This window comes from Drosophila sulfurigaster, chromosome 2R (genome assembly GCF_023558435.1).
Source record: "Drosophila sulfurigaster albostrigata strain 15112-1811.04 chromosome 2R, ASM2355843v2, whole genome shotgun sequence".
Lineage (NCBI taxonomy): Eukaryota > Metazoa > Arthropoda > Insecta > Diptera > Drosophilidae > Drosophila > Drosophila sulfurigaster.
This window is the reverse complement of record NC_084882.1, coordinates 16,863,767-16,877,977: the sequence shown is the minus strand read 5'-3', so window position 1 is coordinate 16,877,977 and position 14,211 is coordinate 16,863,767. Positions and strand designations below refer to the sequence as shown.

The 14,211-nt window shown below is 42.2% G+C and overlaps 1 protein-coding gene across 2 annotated transcripts in view; it reads right to left on the bottom strand.

The window, feature by feature from the left end:
- LOC133837235 (uncharacterized) overlaps positions 1 to 14,211 on the bottom strand; it is a 46,095-nt gene that overhangs the window by 20,805 nt on the left and 11,079 nt on the right. The window contains exon 2 of one of the 2 annotated variants that reach the window (XR_009893787.1): positions 8,793 to 8,875. The gene's annotated coding sequence lies outside the window, so the exon portion shown is untranslated. Of the gene's footprint in view, positions 1 to 8,076; positions 8,130 to 8,792; positions 8,876 to 14,211 lie in introns of those variants that run through there. The other variant, XR_009893786.1, reaches the window with a different exon arrangement.

Genomic DNA, 14,211 nt, shown 5'->3' with positions numbered 1-14,211 from the left:
CTGACAGCTCGGCAGCTCGATTGGCACTTGAATTGGAGCACAATGCAAACTCCTACGTGATTTATATTGCGCATACGCAATGTGAATTGTGCGTAGATTAGCTCGGCTATAAATAGAATCAATAGGCAAAAGGGATACACATATACGGGACTAAAAAGAGTGCTGTCAGCAGCAGCAGCATGTATGAAATGTCAACAAAAGTTAAGCCAAACAATTGAAATCATAGCCTACAACTTGGCGCTGTGTCACCTTTAAAATCGCTTTAATTACGACTCGACATGCAACAGCACAAAGTACTATATAAATGTAGATGGCACTTGTCGTGCATATGGTTACATGTTTGTCGCGCTGCCAATGCAATCAGAGACCACAATGACGTCATTACCATTGGCAGCAAGTGTCACTCACCAAAGTGGACACTAACGAGAGACCAAGAAAGCCACAGCCCAATGACCCACTCAACGAGAGGCATTTCACTTCAAACCCTGTTTGCCGTCGGCTCAAGTAGCCAACGGGCCCCAAACTGTCCTCCTCTTCGGCACAGTTCAACTTAATTAATATTGTGGAGGCCACGAAGAGTGAAAGAAGCAAGTAGTTGCAAGGCTCGATCTCTCTCTCTCTCTCTCTCTTGGCCGCACGTTAAGTGCAATTATAAATGCTCATCAAGCAGATTTCAAGTGGAAGTGAACGGCTACAAGCTCGGAAGAATAAAAGAATATATTGCGGTAATAATCTCAAAATATTAAAAATAAATATGCATGTAATCGGAATTTGAACTCCAGCACCACCGACCGTGTGGTTAAAAAAAAAGTTTGTACTTCGAGCGGGTTCGAACCCGGGCACCACAACATACGCGGCTTGCACTCTACCACCTGAGCTATCGCATTGAGAACCCTTATGCATACAGATGCTAATATAGACGAGCATGTATATACGTATACGCATACATACAATACATACATAGCAGGCGGTTTTGCTCATACAAAATATTTCTTTAACAAAATCCACAATTTTTATTTATAATTGTTGTAAATACGATTAAAAAAAAATTTTACCCCGAGCGGACTCGAACCCGAGTCCCCGCCCAGCAGTAATAAGCTTGCATTCTACCAATAGAGCTATCGCAGTGTCTCTGCATACATATACAAATATAGAGGCGAGCATGTATATACGTATACGCATACATACAAAAATACAGAAGCGTTTTTGCCCATACAAAACTATTTCTTTAATAACTTCTACAATTTTTATCTGATCGCAACAAATTTTCAGGAATCATAAATGCTATAGTTATTATTGTATATACCAAAATTCGAAACTAGCTTTACAATTACGCTTGTTATTCGATTTTTTGATTTGCGGGGGCGGAAGTGGGCGTGGCAAAATTTGAAACAAACTTGATCTGCGTGCAAACATAACAAATGCTGTCGAAAAAAATTATAGAGTCTCTGAATCTAGGTGTTCATACGGACAGACGGACAGACACACAGACGGACAGACGGACAGACGGACAGCTCTGGCTATATCGTCTCGGCTGTTGACTTTTACTGATCAAGAATATATATACTTTGTAGGGTCGGAGATGCCTCCTTCTACCTGTTACATACATTTCCTGCCGGCACAAAGTTATAATACCCTTCTACCCTATGGGTAGCTAAAATAAACTGAGCAACAAATTATTTGAAATACTTCACTGTATAGAGAATGCTAACAAAAACAAGAAAAATCAATACGAGCTGAGTGAAGGCAAAGCCCACAAATACTTTGAGACTCTGCTGAACTGGGATAGCTTTCAGAATGGTGACAAAGTTGCTGTGAAACACACACACACACAGTGACAGCAGGGAGTGAACAATAACAACTACAAAGTAGAGGCAGCTCTGCGAGTTGGCAGATAAAACCTTTTACTTTTTTTTGCTGCCATTTCTTAAGCGCCTCTGGGCTATTGGCACATGACCTTGCCTCGACTGCCTGAGACGCTGACAGACTGATACGACAGACGCTTTGATGAGTTGTCAACGTTGCGAATTGTATATGTATGGGTGTATGTGTGGGTGTCTTGGGTAGAGAGTTGCCCTTTGGGCCATAGCATCCTTATTGGGGCGAAAAGTGTTGCATAATATTTGCGCTGGCAAACGGCTAACAATTTACAAACGACACTCGGATTGTCGCACCACACAATTTGGCACGCCATTTGCTGCGACAATAAAATGAATTTGCTTAAAAAAAGAGTTTGAAGTACGCATAAAATAAATATAAATGTAAGCAATTCAATTTCAAGCAGTTTGATCAAACAATTCTGTTGGCTATAGTGCACCTGCAACTGGTCGTAAATTTGCAATTGCAAACAATTGAATGTAATTAAACGCATATCAATCAAATGCAAAATGTATGTAGATCAATATGTGTGTAATGAAAGTGGATGGCAATCTATTTGGTGTGGACAATCGATTATATTGCAATCGAGCCGAAAGTGCAACAAGAGCTTCTATGGCCCTTTCTCCTATCTCCTGCTCATTGTCGCATGCGAGTTTTGCATTGCAAATTTACCACGCACGCATAAATCAACTGGAACTGGGATTATTAATTGGCCACGCTCTCTCTTCCTCTTTGCCTTTCTCTTACACGCAAATCAGTTATGAAATTGGAAATGGATACACAAATTGGAAAGGACAGGAAAAACTAAGTTTCGGCCCTGAGCCAGTTCAGTGAATTGAAACTAAGCAATGTTGTGACATTTTTGACATGTTTTTTATTTGTATAATCTAAAAAGCATTATGGGGTTGTTAAATACTTTATTATGCCACCCCCACCAACAGCCCGCTTAACCTATTTGTCGAGATGTTGTATATTCAAATAACATTTTGCAGACTGACAACGCAGCTCACTCCAGCACTCTGGCAGCAATTCAAACTAACACACTTGATTTGGTCGACAGTGCACTTCAATTCGTAGACAGCATTTGCTGAGAGAAACGCCGAGTGTTTAGAGAGGTTAGAAAGGGGAGATGTTAGAGGGATACACAGGGTTCTCGAAAGCCTTGCTTTATAGCACTGACAGTTTTGGTATACAAAACAAAACATGAGGCCAACAACAAACATAAATATTCATTGTGAGATACAGAGCTCCAAAGAGAGAGAGAGAGAGAAAAAGAGAGGGAGCGAGCATAGAGAACACATCTAGGAGACTGGTGTGTGTTAGTATATGTGAGTGTGTGTGCGGGTGTGTTGTTGAGTGCATGCCAACTTCCGCCCAGAATGACACTTGATGATGAAGATTTTCTTGCTTTCACTTTTTTGCCATTGTGCTGGTCGCCGGCCTGATTGGCTGACGACTCAACAGAGTGCAATGGCTGGCTATATACATATAGTACGAATACCCGTATAGTATACATACAATTACACATCCTCTTCACTGGCATGAGAAATTGACAACCGGCAAAAGTGAACGTGGAACGAGTCAAGCAATTGCGACAGCTGCCAAGCCAACTAGGTGGCTATTAAGCATAGTCCTTACAGCCTTACACATTCAGCCAGGTGGTGATTATCGAGTACACACACAGACACACTCTAAAACATACACATACATTGACATAGCAATACACTTTTGCATATTGGCTGGTAAATTGAGTAAACAGGATGATGGCATAGTTCGGAAGAGGAAGCTGAATAAGTCATTGCAGCCATAGCAACTGCTGCGCTGACAAGATTACTCCTACATTATGGCAACAACAAGAGCAACAGCAACAACAACAACAGAAAAACAGCAACATCAGCAACAACTTTGATGACATTGCCCTGGAGCAAGATCTGGTTGCCGCCTAGGCACGCGCTAAAATTCGCTCGCATTCATTTGCAGCCGTCAAAAGTGAAAAATTCAAATCAAGGCACGGCAAGGACACGCGGCTTAGCTGCTGAATACACACACACAAATTCATACACACACACTCACACACCTACACATACATGAACAGCACACTCACAGTCACAAGCAGGCAGTCATGTGCCAGGACTTTATCACACAAACATGAGCGACGGCGGCTGTCATTCATGTTGCATACCAATTTAAATACTTTGCACGCACACTCGTGCCCCGTGTGTGTGAGAGAGGGATGCGAAGGAGGCAGAACTACCACCAGCAAACATTTCCCTTCTTTCCTCTACTTTCTGCCGTTACCCATTTCCGCTTTTGGCAGCACAAAAGCCACTCGGGTCTGGCTTGCGCCTGCAGGATGTATGCCATGTTTGTGCCTGACCCTCTCTGTGCCGCACCTCGCTTTTTAGTTCTCAGCTTGCTGCTCCCTTTTTCCGTCTCCCTCTCGCATCACGTGTATTGCATGTGGGGAACAAAGGCAAGCAAAAATATTTTCCTCTAATAGTTGTCGCTAAAGTTTACTGTGTGTGTTTTTGTATGTGTGTGTGTGTGTGCTTTTGTTTATGGTATATTTGTTTTGCCCTTCTCTGGACAGCTTGTCCGAAACTGAAGCGAGAGTCGAGCAAGAATTGAATTAAAACACTAAAAACGAACAATGGAATATAGATGAGTGAATAGCAGTGAATCCCTTTCACAGAATTCAGCTCTAAAAACTATCATAATTGAGTCTACATTTTTTGTTCTCTTTCTCTCTTTCTCTATCTCTGTTTTCCATAATTTGTAAAGTTTTGCACAAATAAGGTTTAAAGGATTTATTATTCGTGGCTTAAACAGCTTAAGTGTTGTTTTTTTTTTTCAACCCAAAATACTTTTTTCCAACCCAAAATACTAACTGCCAAGCTACTTTTGAAACCACCCACGTTTATCCAACATCTGCGATACATTGTTATTTTTATGTGCTATTTTGTTTTGTTCCATTTCTCTCCTTTTTTTTTGTATTTTTTTTCTTTGGCCATGTTGGGCGAATTCATTTGGCATTTGATATTTTTGTGCTCCTTTGTTGTACGATTGTAAATATATGTTTGCTTGTGCTTGCGAGTGTGTGTGTGTGTGTGTGTGTGTGTGTGTGTGTGTGTGTGTGTGTGTGTGTGTGTGTGTGTGTGTGTGTGTGGGCAAGGGATAGACTTTTAGCTTTTGCTCGGCATGTTGGCCATTACTTTTCTTCGAGAGAGAAATGCAAATTGTTATTGATTATGCAGCATATAAAACTAAACTACAAATGTACACAAGCACAAACTCATGCGATTTTGTAGATTTTCATAAATTCTAGCAGTTGCAATTTTGACCCAGAACCCTTTCCATCTAACCTTCATTTTGCTCTTGTTGGTATTATTGGCATTGGGAAATGTTTAGAAATTTGCTTAAACAAACTTAATAAAAGCTCCCAGACGACTCGAGAGTTGGAGAGAGGCGCAAAACTATTTTAATTTGCACGTCAGTTTTGGGCAACAAGGTGAAGTATTGCACATACGTCATGTTGGTCGGGGGCACTGGCTTTTTAATGCAGTAAATACCTACTAAAATGCACTTTGACTGCTTGACTTTCGGCTTAGAAGTTTTGTGCCAAAGTTAAAGTTAAAGTTGCAGTTAGAGTTGAAGTTGGAAGTTGCTGCTGAAAAAGCGCCAGCTGAAAACCTTTCATGCCGAGTTCGGCAAAACAGTTTTGCCTGCGGCTGCAAAACCCAAACAGTTCAACAGAAACTTTTACCCCCCGTCTCCACAACAACCACATATCGTATGTTACCAAAAGTCAGCAACAGCAGCAGCAGCAGCTCACATACTGAACAGCAAAACGTTGGCTACCGGCACGAGGGATACATAATGAGTTTCGTAATTATACGCCATGTCCTTTCGTCCGTTGCTTTAGCCTCCTTAGCGCTTGCAATTACCTGCAGAATCGAGTGTCTAACTTTTAATTGCTGATGCATGCGAAATAAATGCGAAGACAGCAACAAACCAAAGTCAGCAGAAAACCGCACACAAAATGCGTGTTCGAGGCGAGGACAGCGCGTCATCAAGAGTTCATTTCTCTGCACGATTGCTTGCTCGCATGTAATTCAGTTGCTGCACTCAAATCTAATTTTACATTTGGCCTGAAGAGCATAAGCATAATGCCAAATGCAAATGAGACGAGCTATGTTCGTGCACATAGAACTGGGCTACAGCTGCTGGCGCCTTTCTGACGACTGCTTAAAATTAGGCAAGGCCATTATGAAATTATGAAAATGTGAGATTGAAATGGAATTGAACATGACGTGAGACGGTAAAACATTTGAGCAATTACATTAAGCAGCGAAATCTCTGAAAATTGTGCAATCAGCCAAATGCTTGTGTGGTCTTTGCTTATCTACAGAATGTGCACCAGAAATGCCAGCAGTATTCTTTGGCATGCTTTTACCTTTTGATGAACCACTTTTGATGATAAATCGAATTTTGACACTTGACTGCCAATGTATAACACAAAAATCTATTATTGCACTCAATTGCTATTAGAAATGTTCAAAAGCTATTTATTAACACCTGAAGCTTTGTCAGTGTTGTTTTTTGTTTTCTATTGCACACAAGAATGTTAATTATATAACAGCATTTCACATGTTCAGGCCATTATACTAACCGATAAAATTACTTGATTAAAAGTTTTTGAAGCCTGTCAGGTGCCTTGAAACTTCTGCCAAGCACACAAGTTTGACACGCCATTGGAGTAAAATTACGTATACGTAATTATCAACATGTATTTATAATTAAATTCTAATGGATATCTTTGTTAGGTGTATTAAACGAAAATATTTAAAATGCAATACCTGAGAATGGCTCTTAATGCGAATTTAATGGAATGCTTGGATGTTGTGTCAGTCTAAGCAAAGTAAAGGGAAATGTGTGCAGCAAGGAAAATATACGAATGCAAGGGAATACGGGAAAAACTTAAGCCAGACTGTGTGTGTTGGCAGTTGTCGACTTGGCTTCTTGATATGCAAATGTGAATGTAGATTCAGTTTTGAATAACTTATTCATTAGACGTGATACACGTAAGAGTGTATATCAGTCTGTGTGTGTGTGTGTGTAAATAATGCGCTGCTAGGCATAATAAATTGCTTTAAAAGCGGCCAAAGATGGCGGCAACCAAAGAAAGAGGCAGACAGACAGACAAAGTTGGCAACAATTTAGTTTCTTCTTGTGGCAGTCAGTGTCCTTGTTGTGTGGCTGTTGTTACTTTTTCACATGCTGCTTTATGTTGTGTAGCCTCACACGGATACACACACACCCAGACATACACACACGTGTGCTGAAAGGAACTGAAACTCATGTGGTGGGCAATAAGCGAGACGCGCGAGTCGCAGACGAAAATAAACGCCAAGAGGACATAACGTTAGTAAAAGGAGAGCTGTAAAGAAGGCCAACACCTGAACTGATACACTTTTCTCAAAGGCAGCGAGTAGTTGAAAGGTGGGAGGTAGAGGAGGAGAAATGGGAGGCTCTACGTCAGATATGAGTTTTGGACGCTTTCACTCGCAACAGTCGCTAAACTTTTGTGTTGTGCGCCCGACGCGAACGTGGGCCAAGGGGGAATGTAGCATGTCGATGAGGATACGGACATGGACATGGACGTGAACGTTAACGTGGACGTGGACAGTGCTCGGCAATACGACGAAGTCAAGGCTCGCCTCGTTGGGGCTGGCACATAATAATTTACATAATATACGTGTGCGCAATCAGCACAACAACAACAACAAGAGGAGCAACAGCAATGAGCAAAACGATATCAACGATTCAGTGTAGCACACACACACACACACACACACACATACACAGAAATATTTTTGACTGGATATTTTCACTCTCGCACTGGGAACGTGCTTTCGTTTTTTTGTGGGTAGAGCTCTTCGAATCTTTGTCGCCCCGCTTTACATAACACACCGCACAACCAAAAATTTCTAATTCATTTTCGTTTTGCTTTTATTATTCGCGTTGTGTGCTGCGCAAAGTTGGAGATTCACGCAGCCCAAAACACACGACGACTGCGACTGCGACGGCGAATACAACGACGACGTCCCACGACCGCCCAACGCCCCAAACGCCCACGGTGTCTTATTCCTGTTATATTTCTGCCTTGTTTTTTTATTCTTAATTTGTTGAGTTGCCAACCAAACAATAGACGCACGCGTTGCCAACCGTCCGCTCGATGTTTTATGGGCAGCCGTTGCTGGCGAAATTCGTGAAGAGACTGCTGAAAATCCTACAGTTCGTATGTGAGCTCGGCACCACACACAGGACTCTTGGCTGGAGTAGGAGCCAAGTGAGCGAGTGAAAGCTTCTCGAGTGAAAGCTCGCTCTCTTTAGCTAAAAAGCTGCGCGGGTTGTCACAGCAGTTGCTGCTTACAACTAAAGCGTAGCATAAGCATTGAGTTGCACTCAAATTAAGTTGCTTGAGCGCAGGCTTCAACTTCAGCTGTGTGTGTGTGTGTAAGAGTGTTTATTTTGTGTTTATGCATTAAGGATAGAGCTTTTATTTCTAATTTGGCGCAGGCAGTTAGCAGCAAAAAACACCGGCAGCATGAAAAAACAGAGCTGCTAATGTTGATGTATTTGTTGTGACTGTAGGGCAAAGCTCAGTGCTGCAATCCAATTGATGGTTAGCTAATGAAAATGGCTTAAAGCATTACCGCCGCCGTTTTACCAGCAAAATATTGAATATTCGGCTTTAGGCGCTGCGTGCAAGGCCATAAAAATCTGTGTTAATATATGTTTATCTTACTCCCATATCTAAAACTCTATGTGGTGTTGTCTCTAATTAGCATCAGCACAACGCATGTGAGACCAATTATCTAAACTTAGCAGGCCAATAACTCAAGTCAACTTACCTTAGGGGCCAATACACAAACGTATGGTAATCAATGTGAGGCCAATAAATTTAGGCGCTGCTTCGCTGCTCCATTGTCGCAAACTGCAAAGAGACACGAACCGAGAGAGAGAGAAAGGGATTGATTAGTATGCAGTTCATATATATTGAGAATGGGGAGAAGTCAACTGAGAAATCGTGTAAGCGACGCGTATGTCAATTAAAAGCCTATAACAACAAACCAAACAACGCACACAACACAAGGCAACAAAACGCACAACATAACACGGATATGGGCAAAGAGCAAAGCAGAAATCAACTTGGGCTTCCAGTTCCAGAAATCGTTGCACGCAAATGCAAAACAAAAGCCAGAGGCATGTCAAAAAGGCGTGGCAAGCAAGCACAGCAAGCAAGCCAGCAAGCGGTGGCAGGCAATTTGGTCACACAAGTCACGTGCAACCGAGAAGGCAAAAACGACAAAACGCGTTTCAAATAGTGCCGCACAAGAAGTCGCAACACATTTAGTTTTTGAATTGGAGAAGGAAAAATGTTGCCTAGAAGTGCATTTCAAAAAGAGAAAAAGAGTCCAGAAACGCTTTAATATATAGTATTTCTATAGTTTAATAGCAATTAAGCAATTTGGTCAACTTATGATATTAGTGCAATTGTGGACAACAATTTTGCAATTGAAAGAGCTCTCTCACAGCTAATTAGCCCGGCAGGCCTCCAAGCCTCATCAAAGTGCAATTTACTTTTTCTGCAAGTGCATATGAATGTGTGTGTGAGTGTGCAATTGAAAACAATTAGCAAAGTGTGCAGGAGATTTAGAGCGGAATGTCATAGCCCTAATTGCCCAAGCACACACAATCACAACGAGGCGCAAATTTAATGCCGGAGACATGCAAAAATTACATCCTCAATTGCAATGGCAATAGAGCTTTGACTCTCTGTCTCTGAACTGTATAACGTATAGAGTTGTGCTCGTGTTAGTGGCAGTTGCTGCTGCGGTAGTTGCAATGCCACTGGCAGCGCACAAATTCAATAAACAAGGCGCTCGTGCGGGCCAGGACACTCTGTCTCTGTCCCCAATGGCTCTATTGCTCCCTGGACTGCTGTGTGTGTGTGCGTGTCCTGTGCATGCATCGAAGCATGCTGTCTCCAAGGGTTCGGCTGGCGGCGACAATGTTGTTGTTGTTGTTTTTGTTGTTGCTGCTGCTGCTGCTTCTGCCCTAAAACCAAAACAAAATCAATTGCAGACAACTCGGCTGCTGTCGCCTCTGCGCTCGAATGTAGGCAATATAAATTTGGCCAGCAGCTTGCACACACACACACATACGTATTGAGCCATTAGAGTTGCGGACAGTTCGGCAGCAGCTGCACCAACGACAGCAACAACTACAATAAGAACAGCAATAAATTCAATCGAATTCCACACACTCTGGCCACACATGCGTGTGGGTTAGGCCCATCAATTCACCAGCACCCCACAAATTGTGCGGTGCACTCAAGTGAAGCCGGCAACTGCCACCCAGTTGACCAGTTCTCTACTCCAATTCTCTTCTCTTCCGAGCTGTACACGCTCCATTGGCGCGCCACATTCACATTTGCCAGCGAACGCCAATTACAGCAGCTCTGCAAACTGTAGTTGAAGTTGGTCTCTTCCACGTGGCCACGTGGCGGTCGTTTAAAGGTGGCAATTGATTGTCGTTTGCTTTAATGAAGACAACCGCCAGTTCCGGCTGTCCAAGTGTGGCCACACATAACACACACCCGCACACCCCCAAACTGAGTCCTTTTGGGCCGGGTTAACTGAGTTCCTTGAACTCTTCGCACTTGTGAACACATGTCAATCCAGCAGCCTAATGCATAATTAAGTGCATAAAGCTGGAATCTCTATGTGTGCGAGTGGAGTGTGTGTGTGTGTGTGTGTGTGTGTGTGGGGATGATGCGCTGCACTTGAGTTTAACTATGCGTAAAACATGCTTCAGTGCCCCGTGCCCCTCCGCTTTAAGCACATACACGCACACAAAAGTCTGCATGCAAACAACTGACATACTTAAAGTTGCAGCTTCACTCGCAACTCTTCTTGGCGACTCATTTGAAGCGCTGGCAAATGCAAAAGTCACGTTCCGAATTGGCCAAACCGCAAACGTTTTCACATTTGACATTTTCCGTGCTGTGTCATCTGCTTCCCAACAAGAACAACATCAACATCAACAACAACCACAACAGCAACTCTATATAGCATTAAGCCGTTGGCGGTAAATAGTAAATTGTTCGATTTATGTTCACAAATTGCGCTTGACTTCCGTTCGTTTATTCGTTCGTTCGCTGTTGCTGTTGTTGTTGCCCCTCAGGCAACATTTACATTCAGCTTGTGCATCACACAACAATCACATTGTGGCTTCTTTCGATTGATTTGTCGCAAACTGCGGTTGCAAGATTTTTGTTTTCTATTCGCATCAATCAGAGGCAACATCATTTTCACATTATGCCACAACAAGCAAGCCGACGATGGAAAGGGAACTGTTGTTGTTGGGGTCTATAAAGTGGGTCAAAAGGTGATTTTACCCGCTAGACACTTTTTATTGTGTCTCCCTCTTTGGCAAATTGCCAACCGCATCAAGGTTTTTTCTTCTTCTCTTCTGTATTTGTGTGGCATTTAACCTAGACTGGCAGTTTTGTGAAAATGCCAAAGCAGAGTTTCCCATCAATTCCATTTGCTAAATTCGATTGCTTGCAATTTGCTGATGATGATACGATGCATCGCACATCACATCAACAACAGCAACACCAACTGCAACACCTTGAGAGAGTAGAAAAGCATAAATCATGACGTGCAGCTAAACTTGAACTTGATCTTGAAAATTTTGTTATTATGTAGTTCCATTTGCCCGGCCATGCATAGTCAGACTTTCCGCCCATTCTCTGTATGATTATATCATACATTTTCCTACGCATTTCCACTCCACTTAATGGCAAATTACGAATTACATATGTATCTGTGGCCACATGACTTTTCTCTGTGTTACGAGTGCTTTGTTTGGATACACTTGACTTTAAAAGAGATTGTTGACTAAACGGAATTCAAATTTTCAAATTAAGAAACTCGATTTATTATAGTTTGGTATCATTAATAATCAATGTTTAGTTGCGCATGCCAATTAAATTAAATTATATATTAAATATTGTAATGTACAATTTTGTATATAGTGTATTTAGCTGTCGGCTTGCCTATAAACAGCTTTGCTTTTTTGCTTTTCAGCGCTGTTAAACGTTCAACGCCTGTTCGCTGTTGCATGTCGCTTTGTTGTTGTTATCTGTGCTGCTGCCGCTTTGCTTTTGTTGTTGCATGTTTGAATGTTTGAATGTGCATATATATTTTAGTGTATATAGTATGCGAGACAAGAACACACAATTAGAGCGCTCAAAGCCGCGTAACACTCGCAAAATGCCGGCAGTTCCCTCGACTGCCAAATGAGCAGCTGTAGTTGCTGTTGTGTTTAGAATTTTTGCATTTACAATTAGGTTTTGCTTTTTTCGTGTTCTTTTTTTTTATTTAGAATTTAGCGAATGTGTCGCATGCTGTGCCAGTTCTCTCATTGCTTTCGATTTCAAATGCACTGACATTATTTATGGGGTGACAACATGGCGCATACGTAATGTGCGCACAAGCACGATCTTTGCTTTATTTTGCTGTACAGTGTTTGATCAATTTAGTTGCCTCTACTAGTTTTTTGTTTTCGAGTCTTGCACAATTTATTGGCTTTGCACCTGCAGCCAGTTTGCTGCGATCCGCTGATCGATTGTAGCGATTGCTTTGTGCACTTCGTGCAGCTGTAATGTCGCAATTTCATAGAGAGTCAGAGCGGGAGGAGGGAAAAGACTAGTCAACGCTAACAGTTTTTTTGTGTTTTCCTATGCAGGTCCGTTATTTCCATGCGCCACGCTTCATTAAGCAATTTCATGCTTGATCAGCACATTTCGCCGAAGCTTTGAATTACGTTAATGGAGACAACAAATGCGAGCGCAATAAATATATCTTGGTAATAAGTCAACAAAATTTTCGCAAGTAATCAGCAGTTTTCGTATTCAGCGCAGACACAATTTCTCCCCAAAACAAAAGCAAATCAAGTGCAAGCACGTCACCTAAAATCACGTTACAGTCAGATCTTAATTATAATTGAAGCTAACCAAATGTCAGCGTCAAATAATCAGTGGCAATCGCAACAAAATACACGAAACTAAAATGGAAAAAAAATCGAGGTATACGCGAACAACTGATACTCTATTTACTTGTCACAAAACAATGTAAAAATGCACTTTAAAAGCGAGAGTTTGAAGTATCTGAAGTTGCTGGCACTTTGTCATGCGATGCCGCCTGACACGGACTCCCACTTCAACACGAGATGCCGCGAGACAATAACAAGCGGCGCCTGCAAGAATTGGCGGCAATTTGCAACGAAATTGCCAGCTACAACAGCTACAACAGCAGCAACAACAACTTGGACAGCAGCTGGCTGACTGGGCATTTAGCAATCTAAGGCACATTGCTGTCAGCATTTTAAGGAGGGGGGAAGGTTCATTGCTTGCAACATGCGATGCGGCACACTTACTTATCAACACACATGCGCTGAAACTGTGCCAAGCTGATAAGCGACAAATATAAATTTGTTGCCCTTTCAATGTAGGGCAGCCCAGGCAGCGAGTTGACATGATCTGTCAATAGTTTCTATAATGTTGCAGCATCGAACGCGTTCAAATGACTGACAAAACACAAGCCAATGCAATAACATCAAATGCCACACAACAACTTCATTTAATAACATAAAGCGATTGCTGATGGGCAATGTGTGGCTGAGAGGTTACAAGTTCGGAAGAGACAAGGAGGGAGGAGGGTGACGAGCGACATTTCCGACCACAAAACAATTCCGGCAGACTCACCCGATGCGCCCCGCCCAGTTTTCAGTTATGTTTGCCCAGCGGAGCAATGAATCACAAACAGCGGCCCAAACCAACCACGACTGTTACATGGGGCAACTGCAACAAATCGATCAAACTTCAACAAAGTTGCAACGCATAGTTGCTATTCTAATATCGTATATAGAAATTGATAGTGGAGGGGGCCAGAGAGAGAAAGAGATAGAGAAAGAGTGTGGAGAGGAAAGCGACCGCACTGTGCACTATGCTGTCAATATTCATAAACTCAAATCCCATTTGGGGGGAAATGCAAACGAAACGAGACGAATTTTATTCGTGGCGCATTTGGTATAAATGCCGTTTACATATTGAAATGTCGAAATGAAAATCTGTGCAAATGGAAAGTCGCAGCGCACACACACTCAAGCAAAAGTGTGTGTGCTTGTGTGTTATGTGGCTTTATGGCATTCCCATGTGTGCTTAAGGGTTTTTGGCCTAAACTTGTTGTAAAAAAAAAACGA